We start from the raw sequence: 7,784 nt of genomic DNA, 5'->3' as shown, positions 1-7,784 counted from the left end.
CTCTGGGCATCTGGACACACAGTTAAAATATATAGTTATGCAAAATAACCAGACTCACATGCACATCATCCCAGGCAGCCAAAATTTAAACCAAACATGCAAGCCTTTCCATGGAGACATATTACTCACTCATCAAAATATGTACTCACCATGGGCAAGTGGACTTTTGCAAGGTTGATTTAAGGGTGCAAACACATGGTACAGCTGACTTGAATTCATCAGCCAATGAATTCATAATTAAGGAAATGAGGAAAGATCATTTCAAAAATGATTTTTTTTAATGGTAAAGGTCACAAATTGTGTTTAAATATGAAATGTACTGTTCACTTCCTTTCTCAGGCAAGTCCCTGACTCAGCAAAGTACCTAACCATAGTGTCTAACTTTAAGTACATGAGTAGCCTTAATGAAATCAATAAGACTACTTGTGTATTTAAAGTTAGGCATATACATAAATGCCTTGCTATGCAGAGCCTAAATGCATGCTTTCAAAAGAAGGGGCAACAGAGGGTGGGCTAAAATACATTGAACCTTTGTACATACATAACCAGAGACTGATGAGGCACATTAGGTCATTGTTCATCTAACTGCTGGATTTGCACGTGTAAATGTTGGATTTTGCTGGTGCAACTGATTAACCTTCCATTGTCAGGGGCGGCTCTAGGCACCAGCAAAGCAAGAACGTGCTTGGGGCAGCCCATTTGCAGGGGCGGCCGGGATCCAGCATGGGAGCTGAGAACCAACAGGGGGCCCTGGGAGCTGTAGTTCCTTGGTTAGCTCCCTGCCTATAGAGCCAGCCCTGGAGCAGGGAAAGAACTACATTTCCCAGCATTCCCTTGACCACTACCCACAGGAAAGGGGGAGGGAGTGAGGAAGCTGAGACCTCATGCTGCAGCCTGCTATGAATGGAGAGCTGCGCTGTGAGTAGGGATTCCATATTTTAACATTAAAAAAATAGGACACTCCATGGGGAGGGAGGGTAGCCTCACCCTGCCACCATCCACTCCCTCCGACTGCCCCCCCCAGAAACCCCAACCCATCCAACCCCCTTGCTCCCTGTCCCCTGATCACCCCCTCCTGGGACCCCTGCCCCAACTGCCCCCCAGGACCCCACCCCCTATCTAAGCCCCAATGGTCCTTGTCCCCAACTGCCCCCTCCTGAGACACCCCCCTTCCCCCTCCCCCTCCCCCTCCCCGCTTGGAGCAACAAAAAACCTAGAGCCGGCCCTGTCCATTGTAAATCATCTCTATAGCCAATAACTATACACACCAAACATTTGTCTGTGACAAGAAATCTGGCCGTATAACAATAAATCCCTACAACTATACACAACAAACTACTAATCTACCTTTGCATCAGATACACGCAGCAGCCTCTCTTCTTGTAAACAACACATACAGATGATGAGTTGTTACAGTCATCATAAACATGTTTGTTGCTTTCAGAGTCCAGTTCGCACATCACAGAAAGCACCAAGTCAATTAGCCCTAATTGCCCTCTGATTGCCAGTATGAGTGGGAAGCTAAGGACTGAGTGGGAAGGCAACTGAGCAACACTTACAGCAATCCAAGTGGCCTCTCCAGGTCGAGATGCTCAGATACCACTGTGATAAGGGGACATATAAGTACCTCCTGTATCATTGGTTGAGGCAGTTTGTGATGTACCTACTCTGTGGCTAGCAGGCTTTATTCTCAAGGTCTGGCAGTCTGGAATCTTTCATGAGTACTCATAGACACAACAACACATGCAAACTACAACTGCATGAATATATTCTCCATGTTACTTCACATTTCCTAATTCTATTCATTTTTCAGCTACTTCTTTTGGGGCTTCCCTCCTCCCTCTCCATCTGCCTGGGTTGCCCCCTGATTAATGTCTACGGAGGTTATGTATATGTAAGGAGCGTAGAACTGATCCTTTAGGGAGGAAGTAGAGGTACACTATTTGTGTGATTCTGGAATAAAAAGCCCTGGCCAGGAGTTGTTCTGATTATGCCTTAGTGTAAAACAGATGCAAAGTTTCATGCAACAAGTGAGGTGGGGTAGGGGAATTGATATAATTTACATGCTTTCTACCACTATCCATTGCTCAGGATCATAGCTATTAGATCTGAAACCAATTAAGTGTGAGACCTCGGCATAATAATAAAAGCATTTGCCACTAATTCCAGAATGCTCTTCTGGGAGCCAGAGTTTCATATGCCTTTGAAATATAGTCCACAAAAGAGCTCTTACTTCTAGTTCATTTTTGTACATGGTTTTATATTAAAAAATCCCCAAAACTCATCTGGTTTGCTCTTCATGCCAAATCTGGAGGCAAGATGCATATTTACATTCAAGATCTGGTCTATCCCTCAAACTTCTGGTGTTCTCAAGCAGGGAAAAAGCTGGAGAGTGAGAGAACTCAGGACAACTACACTCATTTATCTGCCTTGTTTTTACTGAACTAATTCAGACAAGGCAAACTGTGTTACTTGGATTCTCTGAGGTATAATTTAGGCATGAGATGTTTACAATCCAGTCTCAATTGCATCTACCAGGAAGAAAACATGGGATGTGTTGGATATTTCAGCTGGCAGGTTAATAACTAGTTTAGCTACTAATATTTACTTACCCTTCTGCCATTTAAATAGACAATGGGCCAAACCCTGGACCTTCCTGATGGGAATAGTGCCCAGAGACATACGAACACAAGAACGGCCATACTGGGTCAGACCAAAGGTCCATCTAGCCCAGTATCCTGTTTACTGACAGAGGCCAATGCCAGGTGCCCCAGAGGGAGTGAACCTAACAGGTAATGATCAAGTGATCTCTCTCCTGCCATCCGTCTCCACCCTCTGACAAACAGAGTCTAGGGACACCATTCCTTACCCATCCTGGCTAATAGTCATTAATGGACTTAACCTCCATGAATTTATCCAGTTCTCTTTTAAACGCTGTTATAGTCCTAGCCTTCACAACCTCCTCAGGTAAGGAGATCCACAACGCACGACTGTGCGCTGTGTGAAGAAGAAATTCCTTTTATTTGTTTTAAACCTGCTGCCTATTAATTTCATTTGGTGACCCCTAGTTCTTGTATTATGGGAATAAGTAAATAACTTTTCCTTATCTACTTTCTCCACATCACTCATAATTTTATATACCTCTCTCATATCCCCCCTTAGTCTCCTCTTTTCCAAGCTGAAAAGTCCTTGCCTCTTTAATCTCTCCTCATATGGGTACTTATGAGGAGGTAATCTCTCCTCATAAGTACCTCCTGTATCATTAGTTGAGGCAGTTTGTGATGTACCTACTCTGTGGCTAGCAGGCTTTATTCTCAAGGTCTGGCAGTCTCTCCAAACCCCTATTCATTTTAGTTGCCCTTCTCTGAACCTTTTCTAGTGCCAGTACATCTTTTTTGAGATGAGGAGACCACATCTGTATGTACTGTTCAAGATGTGGGCATACCATTGATTTATATAAGGACAATAATATATTCTCCGTCTTATTCTCTATCCTCTTTTTAATGATCCCTAACATCCTGTTTGCTTTGTTGACCGCCTCTGCACACTGTGTGGACATCTTCAGAGAACTATCCATGATGACTCCAAGATCTTTTTCCTGATTTGTTGTAGCTAAATTAGCCCCCATCATATTGTATATATAGTTGGGGTTATTTTTTCCAATGTGCATTACTTTACATTTATCCACATTAAATTTCATTTGCCATTTTGTTGCCCAATCACTTAGTTTTGTGAGATCTTTTTGAAGTTCTTCACATTCTGCTTTGGTCTTAACTATCTTGAGCAGTTTAGTATCATCTGCAAACTTTGCCACCTCACTTTTTACCCCTTTCTCCAGATCATTTATGAATAAGTTGAATGGGATTGGTCCTAGGACTGATTTCACGCACAAGAGTCAGGATTGCAGAATTGGGCCCAGTGTGTGCAGTTTTATTTTTTATCTAAGAGGATTTAGTGCTAGAGGTAGGTGTTGGATTGACACCAAATCCTCTCTTTATCCATAGTTTAGGTCCAGCATGGGCATTGGCAGTATAAGCTTCACCAGGCAGTCCCAGGAAAGGGCCTAAACACTGACATGGAGTGAGCTTCTCAGGGGGAAGGGGTTTATTTGTTATTTAAGGGCCAGATTCAGCCACATTTACTCACATTGAATAGTACTTTGCTCCACAAGTAGTCCCATTAAAGGAAGGGAGAGAGCCACTTGACATGAGTAAGGGTATCAGAATCCGGTGTTAAAAGACTTAGCTCAGTAAGTGCTTCTCCACTCCACACACAAATATAAACAAACATTGAAATGAAGGAGGCCAACTGAGCAACACCTTAGAAAATTATTAAGCCCGAAGAGGTGAGTTTTTTTTAAACCCAAGCTTAAGTCGACAAAGTTTAGAAGAAGAACATAGATCAAATGATAAAACAATTCCTAGTGGGAGCCTGAAGGTGAAAAGCACTATTATGTAGGTCAAAAGAGTTTGCCCTGATACGAGGATGACCGAGCATGTTCTGTGTGACGGAACATAAAGCACAAAAGGAACAGAATGTGAGATGAAGATCTTGAAGATGTATTGGGTTGGACTCCAGGTAATGGAACATTCCCCTCTCTGTGGCTCACTCAATTCCTGGTCCTCGTTGCTACGGTTGCCAGGGTTCTAATTTATGCCAGCTGTGATGTTTTTGGTGCTGTTGACACCTCTCCACTGGGAACTGACCTATGGCCATCAACTAATTTCTCATAAGTCACTGAACTATAACCGGGTGGTAACAAATTTTGGTCACTTAGCAGTCTGGGCTGAACTGTAATCACTGACATAGAGGAGAAAGGTTCCATATCTCATTACATGTACTCTGAGCCATCCAGTGAAAGGTGTGTTTTCATAATATAACCTCTGACATACACTTTTGCTCCCAGCTCTGTACTGTGTCTCATGTGACCCAGGTTTTAGGCATTAATGAATTATGTAGTGATGGGTTAAGATTTAAAAGCCCAGGACTGGATGGCTCTGTGGTCTGACAATGAGATACAGAACCTTTCACCTCTATTGGCCTGATCCTGCTCCAACTAGGAGTTTTGCCACTTACTTTAGTGGGAGTTGGGGCATGCCCTATGTCGTTGGTTCAAAACTGACCCAAACTGATGGTAACCAAAAGTTGTTACTAGTTGATGGTCATTTGGTGGTCTACGTGAAATGGGTTGGTCTTAGTCTACTTCCTCGTATAACAGGCCCCATTACTACAGTGGGTACAGTTCAGCACCCTTAATCTCAGCAGAGAGCCAAAGACTGAAGGGACTGAGACTGAGTTACCCTCTCAGCCCCTCCAGAACAGGGATGAAGCACAATGGGGGAGTGTCACTGCCACTACTCATGCTGCATGCGTTCTGTGCCCAAGCAGAGGATTTACCTCTATGGAGCGATTGATCTGGCACCTTTTATAAGTAATTACATTAACTTACAATTAAACGCAGGAGACAAGGTGGGTGAGGTAATATCTTTTACTGGACCAACCTCTGTTGATGAAAGAGACAAGCTTTCAAGCGACACAGAGCTCTTCAGGAGCAGCTAAAAAGAATTTGCAATGTTGTTATTTTAAGTCAGCATTTGTTGGAGAACAAACTTGCGAGCCTCACAGATTTCTAAAAAAGAAAAACACAGTTTAGAACTGGAGAAAAACAATTAGTAAATCCATAACCCTTAGGATCACACGCATGCAATGTTATACATAGGTTCCGTCTTCTAGAAACATCACACTTGAGACATCAGAAAAAAGCCATGGCTCAGCTACAAAGATGAGGAACTAAAACATAAAGGGACAGCATAAAGTTAAACAACAGATATTTTAAAAACCCATCAAATTCCTTTACCAGTACAGTCACCAGTACTTCATATTTTAAAATGGAAAGGTTTTTGACAGTCTAATTTCCTTTTTCACTATTTATGCTGTTTGCGTTTTGTATTTCACTCCCCTTAGAAAATAAATGTAGATTAGTCAATTTCACTTTTGGTTACAGTTAGTCCTGATCAGTTTGATTACCAGGTTTTCATGGGCTGCAGAAGTTAGGTTGCCAACACCACAAAGTAATATTTAAATCTAGAGAAAAAAATAGTTTTCACTTAAAGGGAGAAAAAAAATCACTCTTTTTTCCTATTACTGTTAGGTTTTGTACACTCTTTATTATATAGATGAATGGTTTATTTTAGTTTTTTGTAGACACTGACATCCTGCTCATTTCTGAACAGAACATATACATAAACATACAACTTAAGCTACCTTTGCCTCATTAATGAACATGTTGGATGCACATGTGAAAAACATGCAAACCTTAGTCTCAATAAATGATTCACAACTTTGTTTGTGTCACCGAGGCAATGTGAGGGAAAGGATCAAACTGCTACAATACATCCAAAAATATGCAGTACCCAATGATACCCTACAAATGACATTAAATGTGAGACAGCTATTAGTGGGAATGTAAAACACATGCTGCTTGGACTAAAAGGTCAAGGATTTATCTTGCAGTTGCAGATGGCAGAGTCTCTCAAGATTAGGAATGAAAACACTTCAAGTTTCCTACTAAAAATAATGTAGGCACATACATTTATAACTAAAGCACAATAAATAATATACTCTGAAAGGGGCTGATCCTGTCCCCTTTTTCAAACAACAGGACTTTTACCCGAATGAGGACTTCACGATTAGACCTATGTATAGCACAGTGAAGTTAGCACTTTTTCCCTGTAACAACCAAATTCTGCCTTCACTTGACTTCAGTGGAATTGGGATGCACATATCTGAGAGCAGAATTTGTCCCTAAGGCCAAGTTCTGCAAGGTACCTTCAATGGGACCACAGATGCTTAAAGTTAGCCATGTGCTTTAGTGCCTTGTTGAATCAGGACTCAAATCAGGAAGCTGTATTTTAAAAAGTTCTTTGACTTTTTGGATCAAAACACTTTTATGTTTGGAATGAGAGGCCCAAAGCAAGTAGCACTAATTATAATAAAACACATTTAACACTTTTACTTTCAAAGCACTTAACGAACATTAATTCATGAATCGTCACCAAACCGCTATGTGATGTGGGTAAGTATAATGATAAAGAAACTCAGGTCAGTCAAATTAGTTTGAATTTACTTTACAGAAGAACAACAGCATCTATTGTAATAATAACTACATTGAACGCTTGATTATTATGTTGGAGAGGGGACTGAATCTATGTCTAGTTTATACTGCATTTAACACAACTTATTTAAGTCACAAACAGTTAAAATGTAAGCTGTCAAAAACTGGTGACATGTTGGCATTAGATAATTGCTGTAATTAAAAGTATATAGAATGATTGCAGGTTAGTAAGTTTAAAACTGGTGCCTATTTGCTTTGACTAACTTTCACCAATTGACTGTCTCTTTAAGCATATATTGAACAACTGCTAATTGTGAAATATGTGAGCATGATCCTGTAGGATTTAATTAGGAAAACTTCCCTTTGGCATTAGTGGAGAATGTCTGAACAAAAGCTGGCAGGATTAAGCCCACTTGATGTCATTTATGGGCTCTGCGGGTTTTGACAGCACTTAGATTGATCTATGAAGCCTCAGGAGAAATCAGACTTACTTCCAGTGTATCCATAGTTTGATTTGAATTAGTATATCTTGGTTGTCTCCTTAGACTGAAAGCTGGATCTAGAACATAAGAATGGCCTTACTGGATCAGACCAAAGGTCCATCTAGCCCAGTATCCTGTCTTCTGACAGTGGCCAGTGCCAGATGCCCCAGAGGGAATGAACAGAACAG

Source organism: Trachemys scripta, chromosome 7 (assembly GCF_013100865.1).
Source record: "Trachemys scripta elegans isolate TJP31775 chromosome 7, CAS_Tse_1.0, whole genome shotgun sequence".
NCBI classification, from domain to species: Eukaryota; Metazoa; Chordata; order Testudines; family Emydidae; genus Trachemys; species Trachemys scripta.
This window is presented reverse-complemented; position numbering follows the sequence as displayed.